This window comes from Peromyscus californicus, unplaced genomic scaffold (assembly GCF_007827085.1).
Source record: "Peromyscus californicus insignis strain IS unplaced genomic scaffold, ASM782708v3 Scaffold_12__1_contigs__length_115047231, whole genome shotgun sequence".
NCBI classification, from domain to species: domain Eukaryota; kingdom Metazoa; phylum Chordata; class Mammalia; order Rodentia; family Cricetidae; genus Peromyscus; species Peromyscus californicus.
Genome location: NW_026294413.1, coordinates 70,982,778 through 70,995,505, shown reverse-complemented (window position 1 = coordinate 70,995,505; position 12,728 = coordinate 70,982,778).

Genomic DNA, 12,728 nt, shown 5'->3' with positions numbered 1-12,728 from the left:
GACCTACAGAGCTTCCCTTACATGAATCTCAAAGGTACAGCTGGGACAGGGAGCAGCAGGATTCTAGTATTGGGTGTCATGAAGGAGACTGCCCAGGGACACACACTTTTCTGAAACATTATTCTTTGTTGTTCATAATAATCTAGCCACATGGTTATAAGGGAAACCTGTATGTTTTCTAATATAGTCCTTTTTTAGACCAAGATGGCCACGAGTTTCATCTCTGTGTCATCTTCAAATTATTAGAAAGAATTCTGTGTAGTTAGTACCTTTATTTTCTTAAGTCAATCTGGCCTTCGCCAACATCACTTCAAGAAATGGCCATGGTAAGATCAGTGTCCATTAATTTAGTAATGCCAGGGGATGCTTTCAGAGCAATTTTTTTCTTCATATTTTGGCACTTTCCTTTCTTTCTTCTAAAACTTATTTTTTATTAAAAGGCACATATATTTATAAGAAAAGGCCGTGGTGTGCTGTTGGCCCCAGGCGGCACACTTTATCCATGCCTCCCCGAAGAGGAGTAACTTTTTATTATCAGGATGGTAATGGTTCTGTTACTTATCTCATGATTTTAAAGTCTGTTTTTTTTTCTTTCCCTTTCTTAATTTTAAATACATTAGAACACAAGTACAGAAAAGATAGGCACAGAGCTCAATGAAAATGTATGCTTGTTTATATCCAAGTAACACAATTGTGTCATGCGTTGAAAATTCCCTCTGCTCCAGATTTCCATGAGCTCCTTTAACAGCTCCCCACCCTTCACTTGAGTGACGACAACAATTTAGAGTTCTATCATTTTCTCTTGAGATTTCTCAGGAGGCTGGAATAATATAAAGCCACAGTGTAAACCCTCCCATGTTTGGCTTCCTCCACTCAACCAGCAAGCTGCAATTCATTAATTATGTAAGTCATCCACTTAGTACATGAACACAGGAAGAAAATATTGTATATACACAGAAGGGTAGTATTTAGGCATAAAGAATGAAATCCTGAGCAATAGCTCTGCCCCAAGCCATGTGGCTGGGGAAGGCGAGACTCAGCAAAATGCAGCCTAACATTTCTAGCTCTAGGCCCGGGAGAGGACTCCACAACACCTCCGCACCAACCAGGAGCAACTGGAACAACCTGGAAGTTTAGGGTATAGAGAAGGTGAGGAAAGCCAGGAGGCTAGAGTGGACTTTGAGATCACATGTCAATAGGGACCCCAGGAGCCTGGAGATTAGCATTGGCTTTGGTTTGCACCAGAGTTCCATGTCAACAGGGAGCCAGATGCCTCATCAGCCAGAGGAAGGGGAAATAGGAAGTGGTTCTTCCTGGCTGATAGAAACCCTTCTCACAGGCTCCTGAGGACTGAGGAAAGTGTCGGCCAGTAGTCCTGACCTGAAGCCAGGTTGTCAGCTTGGACTTAGTCAGTGAGCCTGTCCTTTTGGGGTGCTTGGAGTTTTTCCTACAGACCTAACAAATACTAAAAAGTCAGCTCAGATAACAGACATACAAGTAACATTATACAGACTGAGAAGGTTATATTTAGGAATATATATGTATGCACATATACATATAAATATCTATCTATCTATCATTTATATATATATATATATATATATAAAAGCACATACACGTATAAATACATGTAAAATGAGAGACCATGAATTTGAAAGAGAGTAGAGAGGGTCAGTCATATGGGAGGGTTTGGAGGGAGGAAAGGGAAGAGGGAAATGTTTTTTTAATTATAATCTCAAAAAGAAAAAGAAAAGTAAAAAATCTGAACAACCTAGGGAGTATGTATTCCACTATGTGGAACCCAGAGCCTAGGTACAGCAGATACATTTGTGTAGAGGGATATGTGTCACATGCTTCACCCCAGCCTGCTGTGTGTGTTTGGTATGGCCTTCTCTGGTATGGATGACTCCCATATAGTTAAGAATATTAAGCATGAAGCCTTGCTCCCAGCATTCAGTGCTTCACATGGATCTAGGAGAAAATGATCAGAGAAAAGAAGCAAACTGACTTCATTTGCATTTGTCTCTGGGTCCTTCTTATCCCAAGTGTCACAGTATTTTGTCTGCTGTCTTACAGAATCAACTGTGTTCAGATTGTTACCACAGGATCCATTGTGTCCAGAAAGTGACTCAAGTCCATCCATTGAAATCCAGACAGGAATGGGAAGCAGCCACCTTGGATTGTTCATAGGAGTCAAGGGAGATCACCTATTACATTTTATTGGAATAAGCAACGTCCCAGTAGAGAGATGCTTTTCTTATTTGGCAGAGTTCTTCTGGTTGGGGTGCAAAGAATGGTTGATATTCTATCTTTTCCCCCCCAGAAATCAGCCAACTCTATCAGCTCCACACTTCCTTTTAACTAGAAGATTCAGCGAAGTATTTCTGTGCTCTCCTGGAACACAGGAGTGACAGTAAAAGCTGAACTTTGGTTCAGGTTCCTATGAGATAGTGCCTCCTGCAAGAGCCCCATTCAGATGCACCCCTGCAGGTTACAGACAAGTGGGTAATGCTTTAGCTCTTGTCTGGACCAGAGGATTTGTTCAGAAGTAAAGCATCCTTCCATTTCTTTTGTAAACAGGAGTTAGGAGAAACTTTATTCAAACTTTCTGTCTTGAGTATTTGACTCAAAAAACAGAAGATAGAGAAGATGTGTAAATTTACCTAAAGGTGAAGAGCTTGCACCACCATAATTTAAAGTGTTAGTTTCATTCACAGATGTTCAGAGCACCAATTTGAATGTAGTGACTAGGAATAAAAATCACTTACATAGCTCTTACCCCTTATGTCTGCTTTAGGTATAATCAGACACATAATCATGAGTGATAAAGAAAAAAAGAATCTGGAAGGATTAGATATGTGTAGCCAGAGCTCATGGATGGGGTCTCTGCAAAGCAGTTGTCCTTGCATATAGACTGAGCCTGAACTTCCTGAAAGTCGGCTAAGCTAACATATAGGAAGAAAGGTTGGATGATGCCGGTACACAGATGAACTAAGACTTGGGAATTATGGTGATGCCAAGAAGGATAATTATAAGAGCAAAGTAAAACTGTGTGGCCCTCAACTTCTTCAATATCATTTGGGGGATTACCTTCAGAAGCAGTAGTGTGACTTGAGACCATGTACCCACACACTTAGCCCAAGGTAGAGACAGTGGAAAGTGGAAGGTAGAGGAGCTGTTAAGAATAAGATGAGCTGGCAGCTTAGTGGCAGCAAGTGGCTGTGTTAGCATCTGGAATCCTGAACCCCCATGGCACCCCAGATATGGCTGCTGTAGCAGACCTATCTTGCAAGTCTTACATGATTTCTTTTATTCCCAGAGGTAGAGGAATACAGAGAGGTCAGTTCTGGGGATCACACCTCCAGATACTGAAGCAGAGATGACACAAACCTGGCAAAGGTATCCATTGTCAAATGGGCATCACTTCCTTTTACAATCGTAACATTCAAATAAAGACAATAGAGGAATTACACTTTCTGCTAACTTTGTTCAACCATTCTTCAGTCAACAATAAGCATGCTAATCCTCTACCCTAAGGAGAGTACAAAGTTCATCTCCCCACCTATGAGAAAGTTCACACTTCTTCTACCAAAACCAACTCTTCCATTGGTATTCTGTAGTTAACTGATATGTAATGAGAATCAAGAGTGTCATTAGCATATCTTGTTCTGATATATACAGTATTCTCCTAATTTAAAAAAAAAAGGGAAAAGAAGAAATGGAATGGATAGGTATAAGATATTATGGTAGATTATTGTATATACTAGTAAACAAATTTAGTAAAATAGCAGCCGTAGATAATTAGCACTGTAATTTGCACTGTTATGGATTCTTATATGTTGATACAAATGTAAACTATTTTTATATTCCTGTTTAAGATAATTTGTATATTGATACAAATACAGAACTATATTTGTTATAATGTACATATATTTCTACTCTTATTTGAAATATTTATATATTGATGCAAATGTAAATTTTTATCTGTCATACTTTATGTATGTTCTACTTCTGTTTAGGATATTCAGTATATTGATATATATTTAATGTTATTGTCATATTACATATCACACTATATATTCCTACCTCTGTTATAAATATCTTGTATATTGTCACAATTTTAAAGTCATTGTTCTTTACCATACATTTGCTTATAGACTGTTTACCTTGTTTACATGAAGCGTTAGTCCTTAGGTTATTTCGGTAGATAAGTCTTATAGATTTATAGTCACCTATGCTTGTCATCTCTATAGTTACGTTAGTTAGGTTATCCAGATTTACAGATACATAGGTCAGATGGACAGGTAATCCTCAAATACTTCATAGACCTAGAGAATATGACATTTAAATAACTTAGAATTCTGTTGACGTGAGAGACACAATTTCTCCTGGCAGCACCAATTTGATCCCGAGAGAATGTTGGGCTTCTAAGACATTTCCATTTGGAAGTTTGTCTTCTTGGCACAAAATGGCCTACTGGGCAAAGAACTGCCCTTGCCTCGACAGCTGACAGTACAAATGCAATGCTGTCCTTTCTGGACAAGCGGGACACAAGGAAAGCGACCACTGTACTCTGCCAAGACAGGGTAAGATGGTCTTTCAGAATTCCTGCTTCTGAAAATGGTCTGTCAGATACTCTAGGCCTGTAGCCAATTTGAATGCACCAACAATGCTGAGAAACATCAGGTGACTCTCCAGGCTGCCAGCTGTCTCAGTCTTCTCCTGCAAGACTCCCAAAAGTTGCTTGCATCCATCTACCATTTCTCAGGTACCATTATATTCCTTCTCAGGTCTTTGATGGGACTGAAGACTAGCAGTTATAGTTACAACTTAATATATATATATTAAGTTCCCAGTACTGGAACAATGTCATCAGACTATGAACTCTTAGTGCATGAATCCATTTGTGAAAGCAGAGCCCCATCATGATCCAATCACTTCCCACCCCTGACCATTTTATGAGGGATTATACCTACAATATACAGCCCCTGGGGGCACTTTATAGTTGGACACATCACTGTTTTGTTTGTTTATTGAGACAGGAAGTCACACAATCTATGCTCCCTGCAGAGGGGGAAGTAGTGCTTCATTGGAGCACTGCCATCTTGTGTCTGGCTCACATATGTGTCATGTTTATACTGGCTCCATTGCTACCCTGCAGTGTTCATGTGTTAAATTATGACAAAGCCTACCATCATAGAACCATCCATTCCCAAACTGAAGTAAAATTTCTGGTGTAGCAATCATGCCAGAAAAGATTCAGGGAGATGGGGTCTTCTATTGTCTGTTGCTTTCCTAGGTTTGTTTGAACTTGAATGAAAAATGAACACACAGGGCTGGAGAGTTATTCCTGTACTTTGGAAACAAAGCCTGGTGTTGGTATGCAGGTGGGGGACATTTGTTCCTGTTAAGTGAACTTGTGTCTACAAGCTGTCTCCCTCACTGCATTGTAGAACTATTATGAGGAGTGGAGACGAGTGTTGATGGATAAAATGTATCATTTAAGGGCTATTACACAGTAGAGTGTTTTTAAATTATATTTAATTATGTTTACTCTTTTTACAGTACTTCCCAATGTTCCAATATAACACTGCAATATAGCGATTTCCCAAGTAAGAAACTTGTTGGGCCAGAACCTAACAAGTCATGGACCTCCATGAACTGTGCTATGTAAATTAAAATGTACACCACAGAAGAATACTATGAACTTTGTTTTATGAATCAACTTCACTTCAATTTCAGATATGTTTCCCAATCCTATATTTTCTATATCAAGTGGGTCTGGTTGAGTGCCCAAGATGAGTGATTGTTCCCGATTATTTGTATATGCATTCTCATTGGAGTTCTTCAAGACTGTATCACCTCCTCCTGGGAATGCAATGTGATGTGGAGCTCAGCACTATAGAATTGGGATGGATTTTAATACTTGGTGATATTTTGCCATTTGTCATGTGACTGATTTCTACATTATTTTGTGGCCAGCAAACACGTGTCACAAAGCTTCAGTCCCTTCAGGTTCACTGGTGTATTTGAACTGTCTGAGTGTATGATCTGTCCAAGGGAACATTGCGTGAACACTGTTAAAAAGTACAGTGCATGGGGGAGTGTGTCACAGTACACATGGCAGCACAGGTGTCAATTTGCTCTAATTGGTTGCTCTAATCTAGTGCCAGTTTTCACCTTGTCATATTAGTTACTTGGAAGTGAGTATTACAATCTAAAGCTCCGATTGTAGATTTACCTTATTTTAATTTTCTCAGCTTTGCTTCATGTGTTTTATGACTCTCTTATTAAGTGTATAGACAGGGAATATCATCACTTCTTGACCAGGAACCATTACCTCATCATAAAATGACTCCTTTATCTCACAATACTACTCATTTTGACTTAGCATCTAATCTTTTAGTTCCAGATGTCTTAAAGCTAAAGGGGGAAGAAAAAAAAAACCTTTCTTTTGGAAGAATGGTATGGCTATAGGCCACAATCAACACAATCTTCATCAGACTACCCAACATCCACCTACTTAAAACTACCAAATGCTAATGTGTCTAGGTCAAGCTGTTCCCATGGTTTCTGTTTCTCGGGGCTGCTCTTCATTGCTGCTCCCACTAAGGAGTCCATGTTTCATGTAAATATTCTTTTATTATTTTCTTAAATCTTAAACCTTTCAAGGTGTGTGTGTGTGTGTGTGTGTGTGTGTGTGTGTGTGTGTGTGTGTGTGTGTGTGTGTGTATGTGCTTTAAATACCTTCATTAGTCAGCCTACTTTCATCTGCAGATGCTCCAGTCCACTGTTTCTTTGATGCTGTATCATCCCAGGACCATCCAGACCACAGGATGATGGGGTTTTGGTGTCTTTTCTCCATATTGCTGTATCACTACTGCGTATATAAAGTCACTGGATCTTTACAATTCTTCTTTCAATAGATAAGTTTGTTTCATTTTTTTATGGCAAGGGTTCACATTTTAGACTACTATTTTATGTGTCCTTTTTTTTTTTATTTTCATTTCACCAAAGCCACTATCTTTATTTATTTTTTTTTTTTTTTGGTTTTTCGAGACAGGGTTTCTCTGTGTAGCTTTGCGCCTTTCCTGGAACTCACTTGGTAGCCCAGGCTGGCCTTGAACTCACAGAGATCCGCCTGGCTCTGCCTCCCGAGTGCTGGGATTAAAGGCGTGCGCCACCACCGCCCGGCTGCCACTATCTTTATATCCTATCAGAACTTACCTTGATTGGATTCTTACTAGCAAAGGCTTATAAAGTTCAGCCAAGTGTCTGATTTGAATGTGTCTGCATATGTAAAGGTTGTCACAGGGGCACAGTGAGAGGGCACCGCATCTGAATTGTAAGAGAATATGTGGACATCTTCTGTAAGAAGAAATCTGCAGGCAAACATACTGCTAATGATTTCTTTGTTCTGAGTTAAACAAGGGGTGGAGTGGGGGTAGAGAAGGGAGGAAGAAATGGAGAGGGAGAGAGGGAGTGGAGTAGGAAAATGGGAAGAATGTCTCACAACCAAGAGCATCTGGCCAGAAGGATAAGGCTGAATTTCAAATTGATTTCCTTTGTTCTGGCTCTCTACAAAAATGCTAATGAGGAAATGCCGGGGAAGGCAGAGTTTTCTCTGGCTTCCAGGAGTCAACAGCACACATGTTAAAGATTCAGTCTCTGGGTTTTGATTATGTTTCAGACAGCAGGGCTGCTTGCAGCTTATGCTTTTATACTCAAGTGGTACGGCCTTCAAATTTAATAGTTTTATCATATGATCATTTTTTGAAATAAAATTACCTTTCCATTTTGCATGGCCTATTTTTCATTAGGTTAAGACTCAACACAGCATAAATTAGCTTAGAAACATGAGGTGTGCTCTAGACAGAAAGAACACATGGATTTGCTTCAGTGTCTTTATCCTGCACGGGCCGCCAGAGGGCAACGTTGCACAGACTAGCAGCCTCCATTTCTGCAATTGACCCCCACTTTCAACTCAGTCCCTCCCTGCATCTTGTTAAATTTTTAGAACATCTGGTAAGTGAAGACAGTCAGAGGCCAGGAAGTTCCCAGGACCAGGACCACTTCTGCAGGGTTTTGTTTGTTTGTTTGTTTTAGAATTTTATCTAAACAAGGAAGGTGTCTAGACAACTTTGTGCCCCTTGTCTTCAAGAAGCCGCTTTCCTGCATGTGCCAAGCTCTTCCAGAAAGGCAGAGGTGTTTTCAGTACTCAGTCATGCTTCTAGTACTCATCTCCTTCCTAGGGATACATTTTTTTCTGGGTGAGTAAAATATCCTTATCGTTTGTAGATGCACACGATTCACTGTGTTTCTCACTTGAATGTTAGTAAGAATATTTTTCTCCATGAAGTCTGCATCACATTTACTGATTTATCATTGATTTTGCAGGAGATGTCCAAACACAGTCAGTTACCCAGCCTGATGCCCATGTTACTGTCTTTGAAGGAGACTCGGTGGAGCTCAGATGCAACTATTCCTACAGTGGAGCTCCTTACCTTTTCTGGTACATACAGCACCGTGGCCAAGGCCTCCAGTTTCTTCTCAGGTACTTTTCAGGAGACCCTGTGGTTCATGGAGTGAATGGCTTTGAGGCTGAGTTTCAGAAGAGTAAATCTTCCTTCCACCTGAAGAAAGCCTCTGTTCACCTGAGAGATTCTGCTGTGTACTTCTGTGCTGTGAGTGCACAGTGTCTGGGGCTGCAGGGGGAGCTGAACACAAACCTGTGAGACGCTGGAGAGGACTGTAGCTGATGGACTTTAGATCGCTCATGCTCCTGTAAGTAACTCAAATAAACTTCTCAGTTCTCCAAGCTAGATTTTTTTGGAATCATTACTTTGGTCTGTCATTGGTACCCTATCTGTGGTGTACAGACATCTGGTCACCTATCCCCCGAAAGATGACATAGCAGCGTCAAAAGCTTAAAATGATGCCTGAGACATGATTTCTTCCTTAAATGTTGTTTTGTAGACATCCTGAAGTTTTCTAATGACTGATTATCTCCAGGAGACTTGAAGATACAGCTCAGTTCCACATAAACAATGACCGCAGTGGACGCCTGTGTAGTGTGCACTAGAGGGAGAAGTGTTGACTTCTTTCTACTTCAGACAGAAGGGCAGTATTAGGGAAGTGTACAGCTTGCACTCAATGCCTCAAGAGCCTCAGATACACTCTCCACTTGCGACGCTTAGCTTAGTCAACTTGACTCAGTGCAGAATCACCGTGAAGAGAATCTCTATAAGAACTCATCTGGGTTAGGTTGGCTTGTGAGCAGGTCTGTGGTAGATTACTAGAATCACTGTGGGAAGACACAGCCTGAACATGGCCAGCACCATTTCGAGAGTTTGGCCCTGCATATTGAATGAAGTGGAGAGAGTGAGTAGAGTGGGGCACGGAAGGAAACATTCTATGCTCTTTGTTCCTGATTACAGATGTGATATGACAAGTTGACTCAAGCTTCTGCTGCTGTGGCTTCCATGCTATGGTGAACTGTAACCTGGAATTGTTAGGTTCCTTCTAAGTGATCACTGTCAGGCTGTCTTGTCATGGCAACCAGAAAGGGAACTAGGATGTCATCCTTACTCCAGCCCATGGATCTTCTTGAGATTTTAGAGCACAGAGTAAAGAGACAGAAGGAAGGAAAGGGACCAGAGTCTGACCTCAACAGATGAAACTATTTCAGACATTGAAGGACAGACAATCTCTCAAGGGAAATGGGGGTCTGCAAGGAAGGGGGGAATATTTGGATTTTATAGAGTGTATTGGGGTAAGGAATCTTGTGCAGTTGCAAGGGGCTACAGACAAGTCTGCAGTCTCTCATTCCCATGTTATCTGCTCATCTGAGACAGACTATCTTGGGAACTATCTGAGGCTCTCAGCTCAGCAATGCATTTCCTTTCTGAAGATCACTGATACCGGGTGGAGCAAGAACAGCTGGAACCTCACAGGAATGCTGTTTGTACAACTGAGGCCCACGATCGTGTGTGAAAATGCAGTATTATTTCTTCTTCTGTAAGTGTAACAAGTGTTACATAACTGCACAAGTGAGAAAGTGGAAAACCCCAAAGCTTTAGACAGTTCTATTTGCTATTTGAATAAATTATGACATTCTTTAAGTATATTCCTCTAAATTAATATAGTTATACTGAAATGTAAAATTTCAATGAAAATTTAAATGTTTACCAATAAAATTGTCATTGTTCTTATCTTTCTCCTAATTGTTACTCCCTTTTATTCTTTTATTTTATTTTATGAGCTTATGAGCTTTGTTTCCCAAATTTCCATTTCTAATATTTATATATATGTTAATGTAGGGTAGCTCTGTGTTTTTAAAACGTATGTCAAAAATAAAACATTGTATGCATGATTGTGGAGTTTGATGTTTTTACTAAAATAATATAGAGACATTGTAGCTAGAGTTTTCCTGCCTGGCCCACAGTCAGGAAAAATCTCTGCCACCCGCCAGTCCCACAACCGCTCAGACCCAACCAAATAAACACAGAGACTTATATTGGTTACAAACTGTATGGCCGTGGCAGGCTTCTTGCTAACTGTTCTTACAGCTTAAATTAATCCATTTCTATTAATCTATACCTTGTCATGTGGCTTGTGGCTTACCAGTACTTTACATCTTCCTTGTCCTGATGGCGGCTGGCAGTGTCTCCCTCACCCAGCTTCCTGTTCTCTCAATTCTCCTCTCTGTTAGTCCCGCCTATACTTCCTGCCTGGCCACGGACCAATCAGTGATTTATTCATTGACCAATCAGCAGCACATTTGACATACAGACCATCCCACAGCAGACATGGAAAATTTGTGATAATCTATTTCAATGTGTTTAACTGCTGTACACCATCTCAATTCAGGAGTATGCAATATGTCACTTTTGACGGGCATTTGAGCAGAGAAGTGCCAGCAGAAATAATGGAAGTCTCAGTCAGAAGTCGGGTTCACGAAGGTCAATGGGTCAGTACCAGTCATGCTTCCAAGGTGGTGCTTCAGCCCTCTGCACAGCTCAGTCTTCCTTTGTCAGCCTTTGCGACATCTCTTCCCATGTCAAGTGTTCAACCAAGAAGGGCCAATACCAACAGGCCACCTGGACTTAGAAGGAGCATGTCACAAACAGGAACCAATACGGTCACCGAGATATGATTTTTAAGTGTCCACGATTATTTCACAGTCCAGATACACCTTATGAATAAGAATCATACTACTATAGCAATGTTTGGAATGATGCCTTTGACCTTTATCTTTACTGAGTTTCCAAGAGAAAGTTAAAGTTAACATAATTTTTTCATGAAGGAGAAAAGATTTTTTAACCCTCTGTTCAAGGAGGCATTTCCATGCTTTCATTATAAAGACCCTACAAGGAATATAATTCTAGCTATTTCTCCATTTATATGTGCAGAGCACAGAGTTACACACTCAGGTTTATTTGCTATAGAATTTGCACTTTTAAAAATTTCCTGGTAAGGTCCATCAAGATGGCTAAGTGGGTAAATCTGTTTGTCACTAACACTGACACCATCTCATTAATCTCTGGAATCTCTGGACTTTAATCTCTGGAATCCACATGGTGGACAGAGGGAAGCGACTACCACAAATTGCCTTCTGATCCCTACATGCCCTGTTATGTGTGCACACAATACATATAAATGATTAAATATAAACTACTTATGGTTGTCACATTGCTCCTAAAGATACTCTTATTAATTTTCATTCCTGTCAACAGTGTAAAAGAACCACTCTGTCCTCATTCCCTTTATGGTCCCCTAACACCCCTCCTTATTGCTTCCTATATTTCCTAATTAAACTATTTGCACTCAAATGCCCCTTTCAAAGTTGGATACTGGAATAATTCAGTGAAAAGACTTAACATAAAGGTGTTCCTAGGAGGCAAATACACAGAGTCTTAGGATTAAATTATTTATGGCTAGATGAAAGCAAGAATCCTTTATTGGAGACAAATGTGATAATAACAAGTACTTAAAGATTGCAGCATCACAGTTACTGTGAGTTGTGATGAATTTCATGATTCTGGTTTCTGTTTTTTGTGATCGGTTACATGGTATCTTTAGTTTCTGTGGCGTATTGCAGTGATGGTCATTTACATACTGTGGAGTTGTTTGTTTCTAGATGGGAATAGAGAAAAACAAGAGCTAGGTGAAACCACACAGTACCCAGTGTCTTTCACCATCCCTGTCCAATGATGATCTTCGGAAGACAATGGCTGGTGCCTCCTCTCTACCTCCTAAATATTGTGCCATTTTGCTTTGTACTCAGACACACAGAGTTTTCTAGTTGACAGTGGAGAAATTCAGAAAATCAAGAGCCACTATGAACCAAAAGAAAGCCTTAGCCTCCTGTGATGTATGCAGAGTCTTTATTTGCCTACTTCGTGCAGAGATGTTCAGTTAAGAAGCATTCTGACTATGTCAGCACATGGAGAGGTTGTAGATCTTGCTTCAAGCAGTAAGGGGGCTGCTGTTACTAGGAAAAGAAGACCTTTAGTGACAGAAGTCATGTATGAAAACGGAACTTTATGACAGAATTCACAACTTTAAAAAAATTACTATTTTTAATTGTGTGTGTGAGTTTGAGTATGTGTGCATGTGCATATGCGTGTGTGTGCATGTGTGTGTGTGCATGTGTGCATGCATGTGTGTGTGTTTGTGTGTGTGTGTGTGTGTGTGTGTGTGTGTGTGTGTGTGTGTGTGTGTGTCTA